At 41.9% G+C, this 20,472-nt stretch overlaps 1 protein-coding gene across 4 annotated transcripts in view; it reads left to right on the top strand.

The window, feature by feature from the left end:
- The first annotated feature begins 455 nt into the window (after nucleotides 1–455).
- The window catches only part of Wasf2 (WASP family member 2), a 68,243-nt gene continuing 48,226 nt past the window's right edge, over nucleotides 456–20,472 (top strand). For 2 of the 4 annotated variants that reach the window (XM_048434109.3, XM_048434111.3), the window contains exon 1: nucleotides 456–633. The gene's annotated coding sequence lies outside the window, so the exon portion shown is untranslated. Of the gene's footprint in view, nucleotides 634–1,403; nucleotides 1,540–20,472 lie in introns of all 4 variants that reach the window. The other 2 variants (XM_048434112.3, XM_048434113.3) reach the window with 2 other exon arrangements.

The raw sequence follows: 20,472 nt of genomic DNA, 5'->3' as shown, positions 1-20,472 counted from the left end.
GACTCACAGTCCCCACCCGGTTTTCGGTCCCGCCTGGGACAAGGCGTGAAGGGACGTAACTATTTGCGACTTGAGGGGTGTTCATAAAAAGTTCATCGGCTCGGCCTGTTCCATCCACCAAAAATCCTGGGTTTCTCGACTCTAATAAAAAGAATTCCTCTGCCAGCACATGTTTGACGAGGTCTTGCACTTTCTCAGCTGATATTTTTCTATTCGAACACGGGCGTCAATTTCCCTTCATTGCCACCTCCACTTCTCTTGGTTTGCTCTAGCCTCTGTTTACTCCGATTGCGGAAGTCGCTCGGGTGGAGTTCCCGGGACACTATCTTTGAATACGTCTTTTGCGTACTTATTTAATTGGCATTGGATTCAAACCAATGGGATAGCTGGAAGCCCAGGGCGGGTGGAGAAGGGAGCCAATCAGAACGGTTGGCGGGGTGTGGCTGCGTCCCGGGGCGGGGAATCACGTAATGGCGGACTCGGGCCGGTGGAGTGCGGCTAGGGGCGTAGCGCGCTGAAGTGGGGTTCCGGCTGTGTGGCAGCCCGCGAAGCGGTGGGCTGGAGCGCACTCCGTGGGGACACGGACCGGCCGGCCAGCCCTTTATGTCTCTGAGTGCGACTGCGCGAGGTCAGGTGAGCAACAGGTCCCCCCTGGGCGCGCCCGGCTGTGAGGCGCCAGCGCCGGCCGGGCGGCCCCTAGGGTCCCGTGGGGCAGCCGGTGCCCGCTCTGGCTGCCGCTGCCACGGTTCGCGTGCTGTCAGCGCTGTGGCGACACTTCAGGGGTGGTGGTGATCCAGAGTGCCCTTCGGACACTTGGGAGGGCCGGGCGAAAGTGTTACGACCTGTCGCCCGGCCGCCGGCTCCCCGTGTGCTCTTGGGCAAGTCACGTCCATCTTTCAGTTTACCATTTGTCAAAAGACTTGGCAGAAGTGTGCGGATTGGGTCTCAGCAGTTTCCCGCTGACAAGTTCTTGGACAAGTTCTTCTCCAGCCTGAGCCTCAGTTTCCATATTTGGGCCATGAAGTGATTTGAGCTAACTCTTGGAGGTCCCTGGCCTGTGAAGTTGGGGAGTGGGTTGGGCACTGTGTGTGTAAGTGTGTGCGCGCACGTGTGCACAGAATGAGCTGTAGAGAGAGGAGGGTCAGTTTATAGGGACCACTTGTCCCAGAGCGTGGGAGCCACCAGATCGTGACAGGGTAGGGCCAGGTCCCTTTGATCCTTGGAGATGAGGAAGTTTTATCCAGTCGTTCAGAGATTCAGAGATGACGAGGAACTAAATCCTTGGAGCCTTCGGGGCTACTGTTGGCATTTAAGCCCAGCACTGAAGAGGAGGAGGAAAGCCAAGAGAAACGTTGATAGTTGTCCTACTGTGTGCCAAACTTGAGAAATACATTCTTGTTTAGCTTTTCCAGCTGCCCTTGCCAGATTACGGGTGAGGAAGGCAAATCTCAGAAGTTGAGTAACTTGCTCGGGTCGACACAGTAATATGTGGCGCTTACCAGCGTGAGGGTGTTTCCTCTGGGAAGCACCGGGGCAGGGGTAAGTCACTGCTCGCTTCCAAGGGAACTTTGCTCTGTCGGAAATGGAGGGAGGGGTGTAACCCGGAGATTTGATTTCACTTCTGGTGTGGGGGACAGGCTAGGTTTTGAGCTTAGGGTTGTTCGTTTTAAGTCCACCCCCCTCCCCTTCTCACTCTGGGACTTAGAAAGGGCCATTCCCGAGTGTCACTTCTTGTCAGAACAGCAGAGAATTCAGGTTGAGTCCATGTAGAAGAAAGTTCACCAACTTTTGGTGTGTAGACTTGACTTCTGGTTCAGGGTGGTACCATCCCAGTCCCGTCTCTCTGGAAGAAGGCTGCCTTTTATTGGGAGGGAGAAATCACCTCTGAAATTTCTCTGAATTTCTTTGGGTTCCTGAGAGTGAGGTTCCAACAGCCTACCTGTGTTTAAGTGTAGCACGACTCTCTTTGTAGTTCCTTATCTGTCAGGTGAGTGAAGTCAGTGGACTTTGGAAGGAGTTGGGTACCATAGCCCTTAAGCTTCACAAACGTCAAGAGCCTTGGATTAGTGAAAATAGTAGGTCCAGCTGTGGGTATTGTCCTCCTCTGTCAGTGGTAGGGAGGAAAATCACAAGAGGAAGTTGCTGAGAAAGAGGGCGTTTCTTCGCTGTGGAGCCAATATCTATTTTCTTTGTTTGAAATTCTAAAACCAGAAAAGCAGCAGCTAAAGGAGGAAGGAAGGAAAGAACTTCTAAATGCTGCTTCCTGTCAGGGAGCTTTGAGGGCTGTCCCGGCGGTGTGGGAGGCACTGCTTGCCCAGGAAGAGGCAATTGAATTGCCTGGACTTTGAGAATGATCTTGTAGTTTCTAGAATCGAGAATGAAATAACTTTAAGTCTTAAATCCTCTCAGAAGAATGTTTAAAGAACATTTTAGTGAGTTATCACTGTTGATTCATTGTTCCCACTGTACTTTCCAGTCTTTGGCCAAGTTTTAACTATGATTTAACTCTGCGTTTTAACATAATCTGACTTTGCTATTAGAGGACGCAGAGCCACCATCACATGAAAAAATATGATATGTTTGGACATTTATTTATTTCTGTTATTATTGTCTCTTTAATGTTGTTACTTATCTTCTGTCAGATGAGTCTGAGTCTTCCTGTGTAACTCAGACTTACTTGAACTCAGTATTTTCCTGCATTTGATTCTCCAATGTTGGGAATTACAGACATTGGGCACTACCTTGTCCCGCTTGTTTTTTGACATTTAAGTTTTTTTTAAAAAATTTTTTAATGGCTGTGAATCACCATATGGGTGTTAGTAACTTGGGTCCTCTGCATGAGCAACAAGTGCTTTTAACTGCTGAGTAATCTTGTCGGCCCCTTAGCCTTTTTTTTTTTTTTTAAGTAAGTTACCAGTGTGTGTGCATATCTGTGTGTGAGTATGTGTAACTCCAGATCCAAGGAATCTGATTCCCTCTTCTGACCTCAGGCAGCAGGCATGCACATGGTGCATATGCATCCATGTAAGCAAAGCACTCATACAGTCAACATTGTTTATCAGAATTGTGCTATATGGGAAACTTTTTTCTTTTCTGTGATATAAAACTTTTACTTCAGTTAAAATACAGCTGATGCGCGTTTTCTCCTAGGTACCAGAAGAGATCTCTTAGTACTCTTTCTGTACTTGTTTTCGATGCTAAAATGACCCCTCCACCTTTTCTTTATTTATGGTGCTGATAATGGAACTCCTTTGTGTCTGCTAAGCAGGTGCACTTTACAGCTGAGTTTCATCACCAGCCCTTTTTGCCCTCCTTTTATAAATAATAGTTTATAGGCTCTCTGCTCTCTTTCTTTTCTATAGCTATTGAGAGAAACAGTACCTTTTTCTGTACACAGGAGAGAAAGATTTGCTTGCAGGATTTTGGAGCTGATTTTTTTCCTCAGGGTAGTGCTTAGTGTAATATGGGATAATCACTAGTAGGAGGAATTTGGGTCAAATTTTCCTGTTTTCTTTTTTTTTTTTTTCCCAGTGCTTTGAGACAAGGTTTCTTTTCCATAGATTTGCCTGAAACTAGCTAAGGAGCTGAGAATGACCTTGAACTTTGAACTCTTGATCTCTGTACCTCCCAAGTGCTGGGTCTAGAGGCTTGTGCCACTCTACCCAGTTTTTGTGGTGCTGGGGATTGAACCCAGGACTTCAGTGCGTGCTAGACAAGCACTCTTCCAATTAAACTACACTTTCAGACAGGCTGTAGCTTTTCTGAGCTACCTCTACTATAGAATGAAGTTCATTGTTTGACAGTGAAGGATTTCTTCTCTTTATAAGAACACCATGACAACGTAGATTTTAAGAATTTTGTCCTTCAGAAGACTCTGGGACCAATGTGTTTAAACGCTTCAGGTCATTCTATTTGAATGGCTCCACGGTGTCTGATAATAGCTCTTTCGCTGGGAGGGTGTGGAATGGTGGGCTGGAGGTTGCAAGTGGAGTAGTGGGATTGGACCAGAAAATAGAAGTGATTCTTGCCTAGACCACTATTGAAAATAACTGCAAAATAGCTACCCAGTGTGCTACAGTCTAAGATATGCTTGGGATTCTGAGTACATTCTATACGTCAGTCAGGAGTAGTGACAAACACTACTAATCCCAGCACTCTGGAGGCAGATGCAGGTGGATCTCTGTGAATTTGAGGCTAGCCTGGTCTACAGGGGAATTCCAGGGCAGCCAGAGTGACATAATGAGATCCTGGTTTGAAAAAAAAAACAAACAACAAAAAACCTAGTTCTAGTTGGGTAACCGTGTCTTATATTTCTTTGGTGTTTGTAATTCCTAAAGACCAGAGCTTTAGATTGATCGTATCGGGATTCTTCATGAAAAATGTGCTTATTAAGTGGCACAGGAGCTCTTGATGTCAATCCATAGATTTGTTTATATATCTCTCACGTGTGTGCGCGCGCACGCACCACAGAAGGTGTGGTGAGTAGAGGAATACTCTGGAAGTTAGTTCTCTTCATCCACTCTGGTGTCCAAGGATTGGATTTTGGTGTCAGGTTTGTGAAGTTTTTTTTGTTTTGTTTGCTTGAACTTTTGTTTGTTTGTTTCAGGGCTTCACTGTAAGCTTTAGAGCCTGTCCTGGAACTCACTCTGTAGACTAGACCTTGAACTCACAGAGATCCACCTGCCTTTACCTCCCCAGTGCTGGGATTAGAGGTGTCCGCCACCATGCTGTGGCCAACTGAAAGTTATGTTTATTCCTTGAGTATTAGTATTACTAAAATTGAGTGGGCTGACAATTGATAATTTGGGAATAGGTAGAAATGCATAATTTTTTAGGATTTGGGTAAAAGAGGCAGACTTCTGGGCACTAGTGATGACAGAAGAAGACGTGAAAGTTATAGTTTGAGGGGCTGGAGAGATGACCCAGAGGTTAAGAACATGTACTTTTCTTCCAGAGGACCCAAGTTCACTTCCTAATGCCCACATCAGGTGGCTCACACCAGCTCCAGGGGAATCTGACACTTCTGGTCTCTATGTGCAGATAGACACACATACACATAGTTAAATAATAAAAATAAAATTTAAAAAATGAAAGGAGGTTGTAGTTCGAATGGGTCTCCAGCATGGCATGAGAAACAACTGCTGTCCTGGAACTCGCTCTGTAGACCAGGCTGGCCTCGAACTAGCGGAAATTCGCCTGCCCCTGCCTCCCAAGTACCGGGCTTAAGCCCGACTTGCTTTTTGCTTATCCTTTAGGCAGATCTAAGATGTCATCTTTTGCTTTGGGAAAGGCTCATTGACTACCCCCCCCCCCTTTTTTTGCTTTTGTTTTTCAAGACAGGGTTTCTCTTTATAATAAATAGTCCTGGCTGTCCTGGAACCTGCTCTATAGACAAGGCTGGCCTTAAACTCAGAGATTTCCCCTGCCTCTGCCTTCCAAGTGCTGAGATAAAAGGTGGAACATCACCTGTTGTCCCCCCCCCCCTTTTTGTTAAAGCACAGAGAGTCAAAACTAAGTCAGACAACAAAAACTAAGGAACACTGAGAGCAGGAGAAATTGTCTTCCCCAGGGAGGAGCGTACAGTTGGTTATCCAGTGCCAAATGGTCAGCTCTGAAACATACAAAGACAAGTAACATACAGACTGAGCAGTTTGCATTTTTATATGTAGGAACACAACACAGACGTACATATGCATACATATAAAGGCAATAGAGAAAAAAGGGAACACAATAGGGGTGGGTACCTTGGAGTTTGGAGGGAGGAAATGAAAGGGGAAATGATGTAATTATATTATGATATCAAAAAATTCTTAAAAATTCCCACAAAGTCAGATAAGTTAGAAAATTGCTTTCCCTGACTACTGTTTCTTCTTCTTCTTCTTCTTCTTCTTCTTCTTCTTCTTCTTCTTCTTCTTCTTCTTCTTCTTCTTCTTCTTCTTCATCTTCATCTTCTTCTTCTCCCCCCCCCCCCCATATAGGGTTTCTCTGTAGCCTTTGGCTGTTGTAGAACTTGGAGATTCTGCCTACCAAGCACTAGGATTAAAGGCATGCAACACCATGCCTGGTTTACTGTTTTTTTTTTTTCTAAATTTATATTTTATTTTATTGGTGTTTTGCCTGTATGTATGTCTGTGTGAGGTTGTTGGATCCTGGAGTTACGGACAGTTGTGAGCTGCCATGTGGGTGCTGGGACTTGAACCCAGGTCCCTTGGAGGAGCAGTCAGTGCTCTTAACCACTGAACCATCTTTCCAGCCCCCATACTCTGTGTTTCTTAAAGACAGACCTTAATGCTGTTCTTTTTATTTATTTATTTATTTTTTTAATGGAGATTAAACCGTATGTGCTAGGCAAGTGTCATGCCATGGAGCCTTATTCCCAGCCTTTTTTTTCCCTTACTGTGAGATCGGGTCTCACTATATAGCTCTAACTCTCTAGCTGTCCTGGAACTCACTATTCACCCAGGCTGACCTCAAAGTCACAGATTCACCTGCCTCTACCTCCCCAGTGTTGGGATTTAAAGGCATGCGCCACGACACTTGACATCCCCTGCTTTTTTTGGTTGATTTTTGTATGGTCAATGTACCATATAGGCTTAATTAATAAATGGTAACAATGCCTCTGTTTTATACTGTTCTTGTGATTTTGTTTTTGAAATAGAATCTCACTCTGTAGCCCAGGCCAGTCTTGAATTCTTGAATTTTTTTTTTTTTTTACCTCAGCCTCTTGACATCCTGTACTGTCATGTCTGACTTCTCTAGGTTCATTTGTGTGGGTTTCTTTTAATTCCATTCCATAGTCAGATTAGAAATTTAAACAGCCTCCTGTTTGCTTGCTATCCATTAGGTGCCAATAGCAGTGTGATATCCTCCCCCAATGTGACACCCAGAAATATCTCTAGACATCCTTGAGGAGCCGGATTACCCCAGTTGAAAACGACTGATTTAGCAGGGGTAACCCATGGAAGGAAGTGAGGCAGATGTTCTGAGATGGATGCTTGGCTTCTGTTCTTTCTGGTTATAGGTCTCCTGTCTTTGAGGAGAAAAGAGATTGTGGGGAATCAGGAAATGACAACTTTAAAATAGCCATGTTATCTTTATTCTGTTCATATTTTATTTTATCAAGTTGAAATATATTGGAGCAGTACAGATAGCTGAATTATTTATGCAGATCTACGTAAATTCAATTTCTTTTTTTAAAATATTTATTTATTTTGTTTATTATGTATACAATATTCTTTCTGTGTGTATGCCTGCAGGCCAGAAGAGGGCACCAGACCTCATTACAGATGGTTGTGAGCCACCATGTGGTTGCTGGGAATTAAACTCAGGACCCTTGGAAGAGCAGGCAATGCTCTTAACCGCTGAGCCATCTCTCCAGCCCCCGTAAATTCAATTTCTTATCACTGATTAAGATTAGATGAAGTAAAGAGCTAGTAGACTATTTCGTGAATGAAAGATTCACAGAAAAGCTTTAGGCCGACAGATCAACCTGCATTGTTCCTTTAAAGAATTTGCTGGAACCTGTTAGGTTTCTCTTAACTGAAGTTGAGCTTTATGGCTAAAATGTATCTTTGCTGTCCCTATTTAAATACTTTATAACTTTAAAAACACAGGTTTAGGGCCTTGCTGGGGAAAGGCTCTTGCTATCATGCCTGAAGACTGGAGTTCAGCCACTGAATGAAAATGTTTCATTTCTGTTGCTCTAGTGAAATACCCCGACAGAAAGTGACTTAGGGGAGAAAGGGTTTAAATTCCTCTCACAATTCCAGGTCATAATTTGCATCCATAGTCAAGAGTAGAGAGAGAATGAATGCATTCACGCTTCTGTTGCTTAGCTCATAGTCTCTACTTTTTCATACAGTCCAGGACCCAAAGCCAAGGGAATGTTGCCACCCACAGTGGGCTGAGTCTTTTCCCGGCCACTTAGCCCCGAAATAATCACACAAAAACTGTATTAATTAAATCACTGCTTGGCCCATTAACTCTAGCTTCTTATTGGCTAACTCTTACATTTTAATTTTACCCATTTCTATTAATCTGTGTGTGGCCACGTGGCTATGGCTTACCAGCTAAAGTTCCAGCAACTATCTCTGCCTCCTTTCTCCCAGCATACAGCTTAGCTTTCCCCGCCTAGTTCTGTTCTTTCCTGCCATAAGCTCAAAGCAGTTCTTTATTCACTAACCAATAAAAGCAACACATAGAAGGTCCTCCCACACCACAGAACAGTCCCTCACAGACGTGCCTACAGGCCATCCTAATCTAGATCGACTTTCATTGAGAGTTTCTTCTGAGGTGATTGTACATTGTGATAAATTGACAATGAAAACTGACTATCACAGGGACCCACTTGGTGGGAGAGAATTAACTCCTGCAAGTTGTCCTTTTACCTACACTCACACAAAACATATAATTAGCTCTGGCTGTCCTGTAGACCAGACTGGGCTTCAAATTTACAGAGATCCACCTGCCTCTGCCTCCCAAGACAGCCAAGGCTATACAGAGAAACCCAGTCTCGAAAAGCAATAAACAAACAAAAAGTGCTCATTGTTCTTCAAGAGGATGGAGAACATAGTTTAATTCCCATCACCCATATCCAGAGCTCATACTGCCTGTAACTCTAGCTCCAAAGAATCTGATACCTTCCTTAAGTGTCTTTGGGTATTTACACACAATTACAGACACATACATACATACATACATACACACACATACATACATACATGTGAATAAAAATTAAAACCCTTTTTTCTTTGTTTGTTTTGTTTTTCAAGACAGGGTTTTTTGTAGCTTTTTAGAGCCTTTCCTGGAACTCGCTCTGTAGACCAGGCTGACCTCAAACTCCAGAGATCTGTCTGCCTCTGCCTCCGGAGTGCTGGGTTTGAAGGCTTTGCCACCATCACCTGGCTAAAAATTAAACATCTTAAGGAAAAAACCCGAAACACTGAGTAACAGATCTCAATCTCTCTCTCTCTCTCTCTCTCCTCTCATATACACACGCACACGCACTCTCTCTGATGTTTTAATTATGTCTGTGATCTTGTGTTGGAATGCTTCCATAGCTGTCCTGGGGCTGTAGATTGCACTCCTTGCTCTACAGCAGTGTAACATTAGCATCACTCATGTCTTAGTCACCATTAAGGTAAAGTTGAATGAATGTTTTTTTTCCTGTTTCATTTGAAGTTATGAATGGTACTCTAGAGAATTCAAATGTATAGTCATGAATAGTATCTCAGAATAGTTACCATTTATGCAAATGAAACACACTTCTTAACTTAGAAACCAAACAGAATTGAATTAGAAAAGAGAAGAATAGAAACAAGGATTGTACAGAGGGAATGCTGTTCAGATACAGACGTATCTTAGAACAAATCTGCTTTTCGTAATGATTTCTAGATACCTAAAAATAAACAGTTGGAGATTGATGGACGAGGCTATTAAGCTTTGCTTATGATATTTATTTTTGAGCTCTGATTTTCCTTCTCTGGTGAAATATAGGAAAATCTGAAGTGTATTTCTCTTAGTTGTAAGATTAATTCCAGTTGAATAAAATTAAATTTTTTATTTTAGGATATAGATGCCTTTTTTCAGAGAGAGTTATGGTTGATTTTAGTTTCGATTTGGGTGTATGCACACCTGTTTATTGCATACATATATCTCGTACAGCTTAAACTAATTTAAGCTCGGTAGTTGACACAATCAAATAACAAGAGCAATTCTTTTGCTCTCCAGTATTCAGAATTATCCCCTCTCCCCACGATGCCATTGTTCTAGCAAGTATCAGAGATCCTTCTCAAACAGATTTTTTTCTTCTCTTTCTTTGTGGTACTGGGATTGACCTAGGGCCTCATTTATGTTAGGTGAGAGCTTCACTCCTGAACTGAATCCCATCTCTCTTTTTGCTTTTTCATTTTGCAAGGAGTCACTTGAGTATCCGAGTCTGGCCTTGAATCCACTGTGTAGCCTAGTTTGACCTTGAACTTGCAGTTCTCCTGCCTCAGTTTTCCAGAGTTGAGATTAAGGCCTGGTTTCAAAGCAAATCTTTTTCTTTTTCTTTCTTTTCTTTAAAAAAATTTTCTAGACAGGGTTTCTCTGTGTAACTTTGGAGTCTGTCCTGAAACTCACTTTGTAGACCAGACTGACCTCAAAACAAATCCGCCTGCCTCTGCCTCCCAAGTGCTGGGATTAAAAGCGTGTGCCACCACCGCCCGGCCTCAAAACAAATCTTAAGAAAGTGTCTGACTATGTAGAAGGTCTTGGGTCATACTTGTTGATATTGCCTTCCATCCACATTGAGAACTATAGATTCCTAAAAATTGAATTTTGATTAGAAGATCCACTTTACCCCTTTCTAGCTTAGGTTCACTGAGCTCCTACCTTGATATATTTTGTTATGGTCAGTCCCCAGCATTTGAGATAAATTATGTTAGTAGCTACCTTTTATATTTTATGAATAAAGCATATGGTTCAGAGTTACAGACCATACTGACCTCAAACTCAACAGAGATCCGCCTGCCTCTGCCTCCCAAGTGCTGGGGTTGAAGGTGTGTTCCACCATGTCAGCTCTTTTTTTCCCCCTGAGACAGGGTTTCTCTCTGTAATAGTCCTGGCTGTCCTGAAATGCACTTTGTAGATCAGGCTGGCCTTGAACTCACTGAGATGTGCCTGCCTCTGCCTACCAAGTGTGTGCCACCACCTGGCTCCTGGTTCTTTAGTTTTAGTTTTTTTTGTTTTGTTTTGCTTTTTTTTTTTTTTTAAGAAAATCTAATGATTAAATACTTTGCTTGTTCATTTCATTTCTTTTTAAAAAAAGATGTATTTGTTATATGTACAGTGTTCTGTCTGCATATACCCTGGAACTGGAGTTATAGACAGAGTTGCCATGTGGGTGCTGGGAATTGAACCCAGGTCCTTTGAAAGAGCAGCCAGTGTTCTTAATGCTTATTATCTCTCTAGCCCCCCACTTTTTTTTTTTAATGTTGTAGAAAGTATAGTTAGGATTAGCCAGCTAGACTCAATTTAGCTGGTCCTAGTTTTGCTGATAACATCCAAAGTGCTGTAGTCAGGAATTCACTGGCTGTACCTTTCCACCAGGCCTGATTGACGACTTGAGCAATACTCAGTTTCTTTACAGCCTGCTTGTCGTCTACCTTGACGTCCATGTGCTACTCTCTTCTGTCTGCTCTCTAAGAGACTATGTGGTCACAGTGGACTTGATGGCGTCGTGGTCAAGTTTTTTTCTCCTGAGTTTGGTCTTCTGAGGATGTTTGGAGCCGCATTGCCTTGGGCTGCCGGAAGTGGGTGATGTCCAGATCTTTAATGCGGATGTGGCATTCAATGCCTTGGAGTATATCTTCCTTGCATTTACTATTTTTGTCTCTGCTTTGGGGTGAGGGTGGGGACTGCAGAAGTTTCCTTACTTTCCTTTGGCAACGTTTCGGTGAAAAAGGAAGACTTCCACTGAAGCTCACTCTAGGACTTTGTAGGGAAGGTGTGAAAATGCCAATTTCAAAAATTAAGGCTTTGTTGCCTCAAGTTCATTATTTCTCTAGGAATTTCTTTGTTTTTGGGTTTTTTTTTGTTGTTGTTATTTTATTTTTTGTTTTTTGAGCCAGGGTTTCTGTGTGTAGCCCTGGCTGTCCTGGAACTAGCTTTGTTGACCAGACTGGCCTCAAACTCACAAAGATCTACCTGGCTCTGCCTCCTGAGTACTGGGATTAAAGGCATGCTGAGATTAAAGTTATGCACTGCTATTGCACATCAGAATTTCTTTTGGAAATATTAGCTATGAATTTATGTCACCTTTGAATTATATTTTTCTTACATTCTTATAGACAGAAGTTTCTGTTCTGCTCAGCCCCATAGCTGTTCAGTTTCAAAGAAACACACGGAGGCTTTATTAATTATAAATTGTCTAGTCTATTAGCTCAAGCTTATTATTAACTAGCTCTTACAACTTAAATTAACCCATATTTCTTGTCTATGTTTAGTGATGTGGCTTGATACCTTTTCTCAATGTAGCATTCTCATCTTGCTTCCTCTGTATCTGGCAGGTGACTACTCTCTGCTTTTCCTTGTAGAAGTTAGCTTCATTTGGGAAATAACCAGGCTAGCTAAAAAATAAGATAATTATATTTTAATTTATTATAAGGGGAAAACTCACGAAAAAGGAATGAGAAGTCCACGCTCAGCTGTGCTACGAGGGAACCACACAGAGAGAGGGCACTTGGGTCGTGCCGTTTTTTTCTCTGGGTCCCAGAAAGCCGCACCCTAACTTGGTTCCACCTCTTAAGGATAATTGGTTGGCGAAGATTTTACCTTTTCTGTGTGACAACCACAACTGCATGTTCTATTCTAGGTACAGTTTCACTATGGTTTGTACAGGAAGAAAAATGTGTCCTGTGTTTCCTAGGCTTCCGTAGTAACATCCAGCATTTTGCTGACCTTTCGTAGCTGTATTCCGGGTAGAGATTGGGGGCTTTGAATCCCTTCCTGTGTTCAGCAGCTAGCTTTAGAGCTCATCTTCTGATAATTAGAGTTTAAACTATTTTCCCGTTACTACATTACCTTATTTTTATCTACCTGGAGGCTATTTTCCACAATTCCAAATACATCCAACCTTGGGCCTTCATATCTCTCTAGTACTGTAGATTTCAAGCTCCAGTTCCAGGGATTCTTAGTCTTGACTTCTGAATAGGCACAGACATGATGCCCAGACAGACATACAGGCAAACACCCCTACACATAACATAAAAAGTTATAAAAATGAGCAAAGCTTTCATGTTAGCCTAGCCATGAACTCCTAATACGTATTTACTGAATTAATGCAGGTGTCTTATAATAGGTGTGCAACACCATGTCCAGCAGTGTTTGGTTTTATAAGCAGTTGTCCTGTTGAGTTACCAAGAAAAAGCTAAATTATATTTGTGGTGCTCTATTTAATAGACAATGGAGCTCAGTCTGTAGAGTGTTTGACCCGCACGCACCAAATCTTGTGAGTACTAAGTAAAACTGGGTGTGGTAATGCATAATTCTAGTTCTTAATCCTATACCTGAATGTCTTAACAAACATTGTATATGCAATATATTTTATAGATATAGTAATTAAAAATGACTTTGGGAAGTATAGTGTGTAGAGTTGCTCCCATTATCTGACAGGCTTTCTTCTGTGTAGTCTTCTCCATCTCTAAAAGCAGTTAATGCTTCCACTGAGTGCCAGCAAGCTTCTGAGTTTTGTTTTATTTACTCTTTAATCTTTCCCATGAATCTCATGAGATGGTACTGTTATTAATTTCCATTTTACAGATGGGAAAGGTGATTTTTAAAAAAGAGGTTAAAACCTGGCTGAGAACAGGTGGTTATATCTACCTGTTATTCTATCGTGGAGACTGAGATAGGAGGATTCCTGCAAGTTCAAGGCTCACCAAGTTAGAGAAAAGAGTAGTATTTCAGCCTATTATCAAACTGTTGAAAGCAATAAAATTGTGTGTGTGTGTGTCGAAAACAAGTGTGACTTAGTACTAATTAGTGAACCTAGGATAGGATGATGGGAGTTCTTTCTACTATTTGGAACTTTTCTCCAAACTTGGAATTACATTAAAATGAAAAGTTAATCTGTTAACCCTATTATCCCATTACTCCAGAGGCAGAGAGAGGCAGGAGGACCGGGCATGCAAGGTTTCATGTCCACAGCAAGATTGAAGCCAACCCTGGCTATGTGAGACCCTGTTTCAAAAAACAGTAAACACAATGTATGAAAAAACAAGACCAAATAAAAACTTTCTTTCTGTCACACAACTGTGATTTGAACCCAGACCATTTGTTTTCAGAATCCATGTTGAATGAAAAATAAAAAATAAAAAGGAAACGGAAGGACATGACTGCTCCTAGGAATGGTGGAGGAGAAAGCTTATTGTAGGTAAGAGAGCATAGCCAGAGGCACTATTCAATCAGTTCATTCATTCATTGTGTGTGTGTATGTGTGTGTGCACACAGCATGATATATGTATAGAGGTCAGAGGACAAACTTGTAGGAGTTGCTTCTTTCCTTCCACCATTTTGATCCGAGGGGTTGGTGTTGCAAGTGTCTTTACATAATGAGCCAACTCTCTAGTTCTAAGACTTGTTCACTTTAAAATTTTATTTAAAAAAATTAATTTATCTTTATTTTATGTTTATGGATATCTTTCCTATATGCATGTTTGTGCACCAGTAAAAATACTGGTGCCTTCAAAGGTCAGAAGAATGCTTGGGATTCCCTGGAACTGGAATTGCAGGGGATTGTTAACCACTGTGTGGTTGCTGGGACTTGAACCCAGGTGCTCTGGAAGAACAAGTGCTTTCAGCTGCTGAACTATCTCTCCAGCCCTTGGTTCACTTTTAAAGGCAAGAGAAAAGGGGCTGGAAAGATTGCTTAGCGGCTAAGAGCCCTGGTTGCTCTAGCAGAAAACCTGTTTTTCTTTCCCAGGACCATGTGGTGGCTCACAACTTTCCATAAAATGTTTTCTTCTGACCTCAGGCAACAGATACGCACATGGTATACATACATACATGTATATAAAACACTCATACATGTCAGGTAATGGTGGTGCACACCTTTAATCCCAGCAGAGGCAGGCAGATCTCTGAGTTCAAGGCCAATCTGGTGTACAGTGCAAGTTCCAAGACAGACTCCAAAGCTATAGAGAGCATATCCAAAGCATAAAAGGTTCCCTGTCTGGAACCTTTTATGAATATGACTGATTTGGGACCTTTAACTGGTCCCATGGCAGGTGAAAGACAAATACGCCATACAGACAAAGTTTGAGTGCGGAATTCATTGAGAGAAGGGTAAAGGGCAGGGAAAGGGGAGAGAGGGATAGAGACCTGCTTGCCTCCTCTGAAGAACAGTAGGAAGGGAGCGGGAGTAGGCGGGGCTTGTCTCTTAAAGGGACCCTTGTACCTGCATACAGTCAGGGTACTGCTTGCCATGCTCAAAGGGGTGACGCACTGTACCAGGTTCCCAAACATAAAATGAATCTAAAACTTTTTTTGTTTGTTTTTGGTTTTGTTTGTTTTTGAGACAGGGTTTCTCTGCATTGCCATGTCTATCCTGGAACTCACTCTGTAGACCAGACTGGTCTCAAACTCACAGAGATCCACCTGCCTCTGCCTCCCAAGTGCTGGGATTAAAGGCCTGTGCCACCACTGTCCAGCAAAACAATTCTTTGTTTAAAAAAGCCAGAGAGAATACTATTAGGAATCCTACTGGAACCATTAATGTGAACCGAGATGAAACCCTAGAAGGATACCTGTTGGCAAAGTTCAGTTTTAATGTATTTGACAAGACACGATAAGTTTTAATTATAATTGAATTTTGTTTGCCATAGATTCTTGCTAATACAGTACAGATGCTTCTGTTTTTCTCCTGCCAATAGAAGTCAGGCCTTTACCTGATAGATTTCATATTTTCTTTTCTCAATTTTGTTAATTCGTTTGCTGCCTATCAGACCACTTGGGAAATATTCTTTGTCAAACTCTATTTCCTCCAAGTCTGTAAAAATACCAGCAGGAATTTTTGTAACACTTGTCCTGTTTTTTAAAATAATGGTATTTAAAACTATAAATCCCAAAACATCTTTATTAGCTGATTTCTACAAGTAATGGAGCTGGGAAAATCATCTGTATTACTAGATTGTTAGAGAATTAGTGCTGTTGTCAACTTCTCATAGATATTTGGAAATAGCCGTATTGTATGGCCCTGAGACAGTGTAAGTGTTTGTTAGAAAGGGTTATAGGGCTGGAGAGATGACTCAGAGGTTAAGCGCACTGGCTGCTCTTCTAGATATCCAGAGTTCAATTCCCAGCAACCATATGATGGCTCATAACCATCTGTAATGAGATCTGGTACCCTCTTCTGGCGTGGAGGTGTACATTCAGGAGTAACATTGTATACATAATAAATAAATCTTTAAAAGAAAGAAGGAAAGGATTATACCAGTCTGGAATCTAGTATGTGTGTGGTCCCATTGATCTGTCAGCCTAGTGGTGTCCACTGCTATTATTCTAATCCTCGTTATTTGTAATAGTACTCTGCAAAAATTGAATCCAACTAGATGTTGACCCTCACTAAGAGAGGAATATTGTTTTTTGGTCAATCACTAAACAGACTTTGACAATTACTCTAGTACAAAGTACACTGAATTAAAAAAATATTATCTTAGGTATACGAGTGTTTTTCTACATGTATGTATGTGAATCTGGTACCTAAGGAGGCCAGAAGAGGATGTCTGATTCCCTCAACCTGGAGTTACAGATGCCTTGTGGGTCCTGGGAACTGAACCTAGGTCCTCTGGAAGAGCAGTAAGTGCTGAGCCATCTCTCCAGCACCCCTCCCAAGTCCCACTTCACTATGAGACAGAGTCTCATGTAGCCCAGATTGGTCTTAAACGCAACGGAGAACTTTGGACATCTGATCCTTGTGGAAGTGATTACATTTGGAGTAGACAAGGAAGGATTAAAACATTTCAAGAAACGAAGTTAAAACACACCACAAAAAGGTTTATAGTTCGGGAAATAGAAAATGTTTTGTATGAAATCACAGACATGGTAGAGTATATGTTATGGGTAGTGGCTGGAGGGTATGGCTCATGAAAAGTGTGGCCATAAAAAAAGGTTAAAATAAGCTGGGCAGTGGTGGCACACGCTTGGAATCCCAGCACTTGGGAGGCAAGCAGATCTCTTAAGTTTGAGGGCAGAGCAAGTTGTACAGTCTATAAAGTGAGTTCCAGGACAGCTAGGGCTACACACTACCTAGACAAGCTGGCCGTGAATTCTTAGACATCTACCTGCCATTGTCTCTTGTGCCACTATGCCTGGTCATTAATTCTTTTGCTGCCTTCCAGATAATTTTTTAAATTTTATTTTATTTTAAGTGTGTGCCTGGGTTTATATTTATGCGCCATGTGCATTCAGGAGCCCTTGGAGGTCAGAAGTGTCGGATCTCAGGAACTAGAGTTAGACTGTGATGAACTGCAGTGTGGGTACTGGGAACTAACTTGGGTCCCTCTGCAAGGGAAATAAATGCTTACTATTAACTGCTGAGCCATCTCTCCAGCCCCAGGTTTTGTTTTTTAAAGAAAGACTCCTATTACCCAGTGACCCGGTTGGCCTGGAAATCTATATGTAGAAGAGGCTGGCCTCGAACTCAGAAATCTGCATGGTATTGCCTCCTGCATTAGGACTAAAGCCATGTGTCACCATGATCAAGCGGTTTTGGTATTTTGAGCCAGGGTCTAGTATAGCCCAAGCTGGCTTCTGGTCTCTACGTGGTTGAGGATGTCCTTGAGCTCTTGGTCTTCCTGCCTCCTTTCCATGCAGCATATGCCACATATATGCCTAATAATTGTGAGTGTTCTCTGTCTCCGTCTCAGTTCTTTAATATCCTGACCCACCACAGTTAAACATTTTCAGGTTTGCCCTTTTGTTGGGTTTCAATAAGGTTTAGATTTGATCATATGGTTTTCCATTATTGTTGAGACCAGATTTCTGGCTAATTATTGGGAGGCAGCTGCTGACACATTGTCATAGTCCATGACTTTCTGGGTTTTCAAGGGTCCTTGCATTTCAGTCTCAGCATTTTGGAAAATTTAAAAAGTAAGTCATTGAAAAAGAATTGGGAGTGGGGGCTGGAGAGATGATGATTCAGTGGTTAAGAGCTCTGGCTGCTCTTCCAGAAGACCTGGTTTCAATTCCCAGCACCTACATGACAGCTCACAACTCTCTGCAACCCCAGTTTCAGGGGATCTGACACCTTCACACCAAAGCACATAAAGGAAAGTTAAATAAATTATTTAAAAAAAAAAAGAATTGGGGATATCATGCCGCATAAGTTACTAGGGAAGTACAGAATAAAACCATAGAAATGTTGGTCGATTATATTGACAAAAAATAAAAAACAAAAATTATTATCTGAAAAGGTGGGCATAAGCCTGTAATTTCAGCACTCAGGTAGTAGAAGCAGGAGGCTTAAAAATTCAAGGTTGTTCTCAGTTATGTAGTGAATTCAAGGCCAACTTTGGCTACTTATGATCCTGCCTAAACAAACAAACAAACAAACAAGCAAACACATAAATAAATAAAAGCTGGCAAACCATCTAGAACCTTAGAAACAGGAATGTGGCGCTCAGAGATGTAGCTCAGTGTTAAAACATCTGCTTAACCTGTGCAGCACACTGGGTTTGCACCTTGGCATTCCATTCTTAGGTGTCTACCTTAAGAAATTCTTTCTTTAAAAACTTATTTCATGTGTGTTTGAGTGCGACATGAGCATGCCACAGTGTGTGTTTGGAGGTCAGGGTAACTCATAGGAGGAGGTCTTCTTCCTCCATCACACGGGTTCTTGAGATCGAATGCAGTTTGTCAGGCTAGGCAGTAGGTGCCTTTACTTGCTGAGCCATCTTGCCAGCCTTGTCTTAAAGAATTCTTATACAAGTGTACCAGGATGTATTTACAGAAGCGTCCATAGCAACAACTCTGTTGGCAATAAACTAACAAAACTAACAAAAATTGGGAAAAAAAAACCCTGTCTATTATTTTGAGATTGGTAAGTAAATCATGGTATGTTCATATAGTGGGATACTATATATCAGAAGAAACAAGTAAAGTACAAATTATATCAATTATAGCAACATTATCTCAAGAAGAATTACAGAGTGAAAAAGTTACTAAGAATGCCTTCATTTAGGACTAGGGATGTGGCTCAGCATGCAGGAAATTTGATTTGATTCCCATTACTACACAAACTGAGTATCATGGTACACCCCTGTAATCCTTGCATTTAGGAGGAGAGGCTAGAAGATCAGAAGTTCAAGGTTGTTCTTGTCTGTTGGCTGCTTAGGGAACTCTGGGCCAGAACTTAGGCCAGTCTGGGCTACATGAGACCCTGTCTCAAAAGAATAAAGAAATATATACATTAAAATTAGAGATATTTGAAATTCAGGAATATAAAATAAGTAATGTTTAGACACAGAAATATAATAAAACCATAAAAAAAGCAACAAAAGAAAACATTTCAGGATAATTGTTATTCTAGGGTAAAAAGATTTGGAAAAGGCATACAGGGATAGAAGCACTATTTACTATATATCATGGTTATTTATACCGTGTGTATGTATTTATTCATTTCCTACGGTTTATTTTTAATTATGTATATGAGTATCTGTCTGGGAGAATATGGACATGACTGCAGCTGCCTTTGTAGGCCAGAGGCATTGAGTCCCACTGGAACTAGAGTCACAGGTGGTTGTGAGCTGTCTGATGTGGGTGCTGGTAACCCAGTTTGAGTCCTCTGTAAGAACAGTGTGCCCTGTTGATTGCTAAGCCACCTCGCTAGCCCCTTTATTTAAAAAAATGATATATATTTGTATGTATGTGTGTGTGTATACAAATTATATACTTAACCTGGCAGGGTAGATATGATCATGAAGGTGGTTTCCTTAGGGCAAGGCACACACAAACACAAACACAGGCAAATTTTGTCTGTATGTGCATGCTCACACTCAAACCATGCTGTGCAGAGGTCAGAGGACAGCTTTGAGGAGTCATTGCTTTCCTTTCTCTATGAATTGAGCTCAGGTCATCAAGGCTGTTAGTGCATTTTTCCCACAGAGACACCTCACTGGACCCTGTCATTTTTTTGTTTGTTTTGAGACAGGGATTTTCTGTAGCTTTGGAGCCTGTCCTGGAACTCTGCTGGCCTTGAACTCAAAGAGATCCACCTGTCTGCCTCTTGAGTGCTGGGATTAAAGGCTTGCACCACCACTTCCTGGCTACCTGTCATTTTGTTTGTTTGTTTTGTTTTTGAGACAGAGTTTCACTGTATAGCTCTGGCAGGTCTGGAATTCTTTGTAGACCAGGCTGTCTCAAACTCAGAGATCTGCTTATCTTTGCCTTCTGAGTGCTCGGATTACAGGTGTATGCCATCTGGTCCATCTTTTGTTTGTTTGCTTTTTAAATTATTATTATTATTATTTTATTTATTTATTTTTTTGGCCTACTACTCTTCGCGGATCTACGGTGGACGGTGGGAGGTTGTGTGTGCAGGTCGTTCTGCAGGCCACTGGGCGGCGCTGACTGACGGTATATGGAACTACATGCGGCACCGGGGATCGAACTCAGGTCCTCGGGTGAAGCGGTCGGACGCTCTGCCCCGAGCCGTCTCTCTCTGGCTTTAAATTATTTTTATTTTTATTTATTTATTTATTTTTGAGACAGTCTCTCCATGTAGCCCTGGCAGACCTGGAACTCATTCTGTAGACCAGACTGGTCTAGAACGCAGAGATCCTCTTGCCTCCGCCTCTCGAGTGTTGGGATTAAAAGTGTGTGCCACCACAATGGTTGCTGGCCCTTTAAAAAAGTTTATATCGATAAATAGTTGCAAGTCATTTAAAAAAACCAGAACTTGCTGGGCAATATTGGTGAACACCTTTAGTCTCA

The sequence above is a fragment of the Myodes glareolus genome, chromosome 3 (genome assembly GCF_982192425.1).
Source record: "Myodes glareolus chromosome 3, mMyoGla1.1, whole genome shotgun sequence".
Taxonomy (NCBI): Eukaryota; Metazoa; Chordata; class Mammalia; order Rodentia; family Cricetidae; genus Myodes; species Myodes glareolus.
This window is presented reverse-complemented; position numbering and strand designations above follow the sequence as displayed.